Genomic DNA, 7599 nt, shown 5'->3' on the forward strand with positions numbered 1-7599 from the left:
GAAATATCGTAAGCGGCGTCGATCTGTAAAGACTACTGCTTTCCTGGTTTTTGCATGTTAAGTAGAAGGAAGCATATATCAGGTAGAGTGTTACCCAAGGTATGATGAATTGCTCAGTGGACACGAAGAAAACAGGAAAATCTCCATTTTATAACGCGTATAGGATTTTTTATGGTATAAATACAATGCAATGCCCATGGAAAACATCATCATCTCCAATTATCAAAACGAAGGAAAATATCATCTTCTTGATTTGCAATTCAGTTTTGGAGGATTAAGACAAAGCCATCATGAGAAAGACCAAGCTGAGACTTGAGGGTACATACAAGGAGTCCCATAAGAAGGAGATTCAAAAACTCCTGCAAGCCTTGGATGGAGTTATAGGGGAGGTTGAGGTTAATTTACAAGAGAAATTCGTTATGGTACACCATGATCCAACATCTCGAGATGAGTCGGCCATAGGTATATTGTTTTACATGAAACCTGCTATATGGTATAATTACATTAAGAAAATATTATAAAATGGTTTCGACCGTTATTATGGTATATTGTGATGGGACAGGCTACTTTTTATCAAAATTTATTAAAGATAAAACAAAGTCAAACACTCTTTTTCAGATTCATAGAAACATAGTAATTTTTTCTTAATTTATTGTTGTTTTTTACCATAAACTATGCATATCATGAAGATCAAATGCTGAAATTGTAAGAAAAATCTATGATATTTTCGATTTTTAAAAAATTGATCAACTATATAGTTTAGATAGAGGATAGGGATGTCCTATTGTGATTTCCATTAAGAATTTCTAACCATATTTTGTCGACGTTGCTGATCATAAATATGTGTGCAGTTAAAGTGCTGACCGGGAAACGTTTCAAGGCCTCAGTTGTACAGTCCACTGACTATTAAATTTGTCTCAGTACAGCTATATTCAAAATAAAAAGCAGCATCAGTTGGTTTGGCCTTTGGCAAGTAGACTAATCTTGTTTATATTATCTTTGTATTGTTTATTTGTATTAAATGGGTCTGGTGGTCCATTTGTGAGCAGTCCAGTAATGTTATCTTTGTATTGTTTATCTATATCAAAGCAATAATAAAATTCTCATATATTAAGGCATTTGTTTTTAGTGTATTTTTTCAATTCTATCGAAGCTCGACATAATTACGCCGAGAGCTGTTACATTATAATGGCAGCAGACTCCACTATAGGAGCCCAGCAAGCGTAATGGTGTAAGAATAAAGAATTACACCAGCTGTCACTCAAATGCTCCCTTGCTCCATTTGTCCCTTCAAAATCTTTTTAATATTAATAAGCATTTCAAAAAGACAACGAAAATAGCAATTAATATGTCACCATGGACCCCTCCAAAACATTCCGGTTCTATTGGATCTCACAATCTATTATTGGCTAAATTCCCACTAAAAGTTCTGACAGCAAATAATTTTAATTTGACAATACATTAATTCCTTCAATTTGGATTTTTTGAGATAAATTGAAATTAAAAATGCTAGTAGAGACATGGATTGAGGAGTCCCTTGGCCATTCACTTTCCATGTTACGTGAAGCCCATACTGTTTATCAGGTACAGGGTTGAAACAACAATATAAGTTTGTTTGGAAGTTAATAATTTTTTGATAATCTTGGAAACATGGTCTTGTAATATAAATTTGAATGGGACTAGGGAATTGTGCGTTACCCAGAATATGGAATTAGAGTCATTTATGGTTTTCCCTCATAGTATTAAGGAAACAATTTTAAAAATGTCTATTTCTAGACTACAGGTAGCAGGTGGGAGATAAAAAATGCAAGTGGGGAAGGTGGAAGAATAAAGATGACTGACAAATAAACTGAGTGGGTCATCTATCCTATTTTTTCTTTCTTGAATGCATTAATAAATTGGAGAAGTAACATTTTAGATTTTACAGAAAGAAGAAGCTTTCTGTTCAGCTCACAGTCACATAATTATGAAATCGTGAGTTTCTTTAGATATTTTTCATGTCTATGAACCAGGTACGACACTTTGAAATGTCCCTTTTCTGATTTTATATGATATTTCAAGCCTCAAATCAGATCTTTAAAATCAAACAACAAATATTTCAAAGATCCACCAATTTCTCAATAAACCCCAAATCGGGTATGCCAGAAATAGTGCCAAAAGCTTCACAACTTCACCTATTATTAATAAATCTGAAAGTGGACATTTTTACAGAAATTTGAGCACCATAACAGCCTATAAAATTATATTTCTAGATCTATATAGCATGCACACAATAGCTCCCAAACGGAGGACAAAAACAATGCTCATCGGGCTCTCGAAAATAGCACAAAATAGCTCAGAATCACCACAAAAACTTAATAATCTATCACAGAAGTATAATCATATTCAAATACATATATTCAGCTCTATTTTAACATTTAAAAGTCTAAAATAAAACAGCAACCCAAACTGATATGAAATACTCAACTGGAAACACCAAACTCTTACAAAAAACACACCCGAAAACCCACAAATCTACACTGTTTAGCACAAAGGCAAACTCTGCATGAGCATGCACATGGAATGGCTTCAAACTCCCATCCTTAGCCTTCCTAGAAACTTGAAAACTCCCATTCTTGGGTCTCCTTCTCCACAGGTTTGGCAGCCTCTAAAGAACAACAAAGCAATGCGCCAGAAATCAAGTTCTGGAATCAGCCCAAAATGCCTCCAAACCCCTTAAAAGAGGGCATAACCCTAACTCACATCTAAGAGGGGTTAATGAAACATATTTTAATAATAATTTTAATTTATTAGTCCATTAGCTTCCAAAGATTATCCCCTTGTTTGGAAACTTCACCTTTTTGGGCTTGCTTGCCTTAGCAAAGATTATTATTTTTAATTATTTGAAAAGGGGACATGACAATTTCTCCCGTTCCAAATATTACTTGTCCTTAAGAAATGGCTGAACAATAGACCAATCAATCCACCTAGATCCCAAATGTAGTCATGAACTATACTATTGTCAATGAACACAGGCTCTTGCAATATCCTCTGCAATATAACCAAGAGGAATCCATAATCAAACAAACAATTACTGCTCAACCAAACTCCAAAGTCACAAATTCCATAGTCAGAAACCCACGAGACACAAACCCTTAGAACATCAAAACTCAATTAAAGTGGACAAATCAAATGGCCAACATAGTAAATACCATCAACACATCCCACTGGCCTATACAAAATGTACAATCCAACTCTGCAACAATGGTGAACGCTCCCGAATGAAACTGTACCAAGTATGGAGAATCCACACACTATACAACTCCTGCAGTCAACACAACTCTGCAGATCACCAGCCACTGTCTCATAACCATAACTCCCATGCACCCCTGATGGTGAAAAGCCATCACAAGATAAACAACAAGAAATGGAACCCAAACCAAGTTTTTCTGCCATCAACTCCTCAGCAAAAGGATCAAATGTAATGCCCCGTCAAGGGATCCAAAGAATCAACCTAGTATTTCACTAAGTTTGGTAGCTTTTTTTTTTTTAAAGTATTTACCACTTACAACTTATGCACAATAACAGAAGCAATAGCAATGTCCATCTAAAGAGTAAACTTAACGTATACAATAGATTACATTCTTTAAGATCCCCTTAACATGAATTACTTACATGAATCCATCTAGTACAACATCCACATGAAATAATATGATAAGTCCAATGTTCAATTATTACATATCCAACTGCTCATTCATCCACTGTACATGTCACAGGGTATGAAGGCTTAAAAGAATATACACATGTAGAATAAAGTACATCATCCTATTCTAACCATGATACATCACATGATACTCATGATACATCATCATAAAAGCCATCTACATCTATCAGAAAGATCAAATAAATAAACTAAGTGCACGGTTCCTCCCAACCATTAATAGCATCATTAGACCATCGTGGATCCTAGCCATCCCTCCGTGCGTAACATTCCAAGCACCGAAGAGATCATCGGTATTATCATAGTAGGAATGTCACTCCTAAACATCTTACTAACATAAAAAGTAAGCATAAGATACCATCATCTAACATATGCTAATCATCAATGAAAGGATACATATCCACCATCACGAAGGATGCATTATCCACAAGGTCTCAACGAATCTCAAATGATAAGAGTGGGAAATACACTACCACCCGACCTCGTGGTACCTAAGCGGTCCACTCCCACCGTGCTGAGGAGATAATCTCAAGTCCCAAAACAGATTATCAAAACCACATAGCACACGACTCTAAAGTCCAGGAATCCTAAAAGTATACTAACTCAAAGGTTCCAAACACAAACAGACATCTACTTCTCAGAGGCACACAATGACATGTAGGAACCTACTATGCAAGCGGAAAAGTGTCATCGCATTTATCTCATACAAGTTACCCTGGCAGTTAGCTAAACTCCACGGGTCCATACAGATCTCATGCGGCCACTAGTATCCTTTCATACTGACAAGGCATACTATGGAATGCAAGGTCGCAACCATGCGTTCTCTCTACTCCCATCCTAGTCTATACAAGCACTCAAGGCATGGGCAAGAACCAAAACTCTTATCTTTTTAGGTTCATTCAGTTAGTATTAAGTGTGTGAATGTTATCACTTATTAACCAACTTACAATGAGTTACCCTGGCAGCCTCTTAGGGCCCCGGCCCCCATTGCAAGCCACTTCTCAACACTACATGCAGATATCCTACCCTAATGCTCATGGTATCATAATCATAAAGAAAGTCCACAAAAATCACCATAATAAGGAATCAACAAATATCCATGATTAAAAATCATTAAATATGCATAAAAGCATCAAATCACCATGAGCAACATCCATAGAAAATCATGAACACAATAGCTCTCTATTGGCAACTGAAGTATCACTGATAATCAAAAATATCCATTGGTTCTCAATAACCAAAATATATCTCAAAATCATACTGATTGAAGACTCCAAAATGGTTGAGTCAAAACATGTCACATCATGACATCATCAATAATAAATCCAAATATTAGTCCCGTCATGGCGACTAGAATATATCCAAGGATAACTGATCGATGACCAAAATAATGGTTAAGTCAAGGGTTCAGACATAAGAAATCTCAACTATAACAATCAGTATACACAACCAATTCATAGAGCATTCCATCACATAATCATGGTTGGGTTTATAAAGATTGAATGAAAACATCATCAAGACATCACATTCACATAACCCCCAAGCCTCTGGTACACGTCCTATACCGGTCAACACTAGTCAACCCAAAACCCAAAACATTAGCATGATGAATACACAATGTAAACACATGTTTTTGGTTTGCTAAGTTTTCAAATTTGAATTCATATGCATAATCTCAGTTTTTGTATTCCAAGAACATTTTCCTATGTTTTCCCATGTATTATTTTTTTTTGGATGGATTAAAAATTCGCTCTAAACTTTAGTTTCCCAATTATAACATTTAAAAGATGTTTCTACTAACTAAACTTTCATATGCTTCATTTATCTCATGATCTATTAATTCCTCAACTATAAAATTACAAAACTATTCATCATTAAAAAGAGATGAATTTATAAATCTTTTATTAACAACTTTAAATCTTTTAATATATATATATATTACATATATACATATATATATATTTATATTTAAACATATACATACGTACATATATAATATAATAATATATTTTTTTTGCATTTTATAAAATACGAAACCGAATTTTATTAAATCCGATTCATAAAGGAAATCGAATTAACAAGGTTTCCTTAGACCAGAGCCGAATCGATGTACCGTCGGCTGTCACCGTAGCAACCATTGCCGCGGGTACCCTGCGACCAATGCAGTCGTGGGTACACTGCACAGCAGGTACCGCGCGCCCCATAAATATATGGGTATGGGGTGCGACTTCCACCCCCACCCAATATGCATAAGTTTTTATGAAATCAAACAATTGCAGCGTGATTCAACAAGTTGCGATTCTGCCATAATAAGGATACCATTATATAAATAAATATCATATATATATATATATATGTATATATATATATATATATATATGTATATATATATATATATATATGTATATATATATATATATATATATGTATATATATATATATATATATGTATATATATATATATATATATATATATATATATATATATATATATATATAATATACAGAATCTCAGATTGTTTATAAAATTACAAGCTTTCATTATTAGAACCTTTCTGTGAACTTGTTCTCTTAAGAATTTCTCTGATGACTAATTCTAATGGATTTGTCCATGAATTTGCAACCCTAGTCCATATTATTTTCAGATCTAACATATAGAATTCCTTAAATAAAACTTAACTGCCCCAAATTGAAAATGCACAATGAAGACATATGGAAAATATGAAGAAGACAGGGAAAAGCAAGATGCAGAAGTATTATAATGAAATCACAAGAATCTACCCGGATTCTGATGCTAAACTCGCTTATCCTCAGACAACCCGCAGAGCAAGCTTCCCTTCTTCAGAATTTTCCCCAATCCTCCAATGCCTCAACTATTCTCCATGCTAACCATACTATCCACGCTATGTCCCCGCTCTCTCCCAAACTATTAAGGAATGCCCGAATATAAAGAGCTTTCGGATAACCCTAGAATGCTTCTAGAATCAGCTGGAAGATATCGCCAACTAAGCATGGACCTATTTCCAGCCTTTTAGATAAGCCCTAGGGTTGTTGACACCATGTGCTTAATTGATGCACTAACCCCTGTGTTGATGTCACATGAAAAATAGGGAACTGCATTATTTCCCATGCAAATTTATAACTCCAATAACTTTTAAATTAATTTTCATTTAAATGTTTATAACTCCCACTTTAATCTTCATACTTTTTATTTAAATAATTTTAAAATTTTTTTTTTTTATAACTTTTATTATTAATATTTGTTTATTAATTAATTAATTTATTATTTATTTTAATTTCTAATTTTCTTTTAATTTAATTCTCCTTTAATTAATAATCAAAATATCAAAATCATGATATTTAATCTCTCAAATAATTAATTGGTTAATTAAATCTATTTATTAAAACTTAGTTAATAGAAAATTCACCATGGACCTTCATGATAGAAATATGAAAACCCATCATAGAACAATTCATACCAAATCAGTCTAAAAGATTAAAAATCAAAAAATATGTCATCTGACACATTCAGTGGGTACTCAACTCAGATACTTGTCCTAACTCACTAGGACAAATCGTTTTAGGGTTTGGGATTTGGACTTGAGAATTTATCTCCCCCCTCTTATCATTGAGATAGTATAATAGGGTACGCTCATCCTGGCAATTTAGGGAAGTCGATACCCGGTACCTGCAACCTACAGAAAAAGCCATGCATGTACATACAAAATATATATATATATATAGTGCTAAGCTAAACAGGAAATGGCAGAAAGTGGTGCATCGTGTAGATCCCGACTAAGCAGGTGACTATGACTCCCTTCCTTAACCACATCAAAAATGCCATACAATAAGAAAACACGCACACCATACACATGCAAGTATGGGGTAAGTATCCATAA

The 7599-nt window shown here is 34.1% G+C and overlaps 1 long non-coding RNA gene across 1 annotated transcript; it reads left to right on the forward strand.

Moving 5' to 3' along the window:
* The first annotated feature begins 205 nt into the window (after positions 1–205).
* LOC149566263 (uncharacterized) lies at positions 206–1118 on the forward strand. The gene is made up of 2 exons (XR_016361538.1): positions 206–462; positions 852–1118. It is a non-coding gene; the product is annotated as an uncharacterized LOC149566263 (long non-coding RNA).
* The last annotated feature ends 6481 nt before the right edge of the window (positions 1119–7599 follow it).

This window comes from Cupressus sempervirens, chromosome 3, assembly GCF_028749045.1.
Source record: "Cupressus sempervirens isolate cs-2001-9-10 chromosome 3, ASM2874904v1, whole genome shotgun sequence".
NCBI lineage: Eukaryota > Viridiplantae > Streptophyta > Pinopsida > Cupressales > Cupressaceae > Cupressus > Cupressus sempervirens.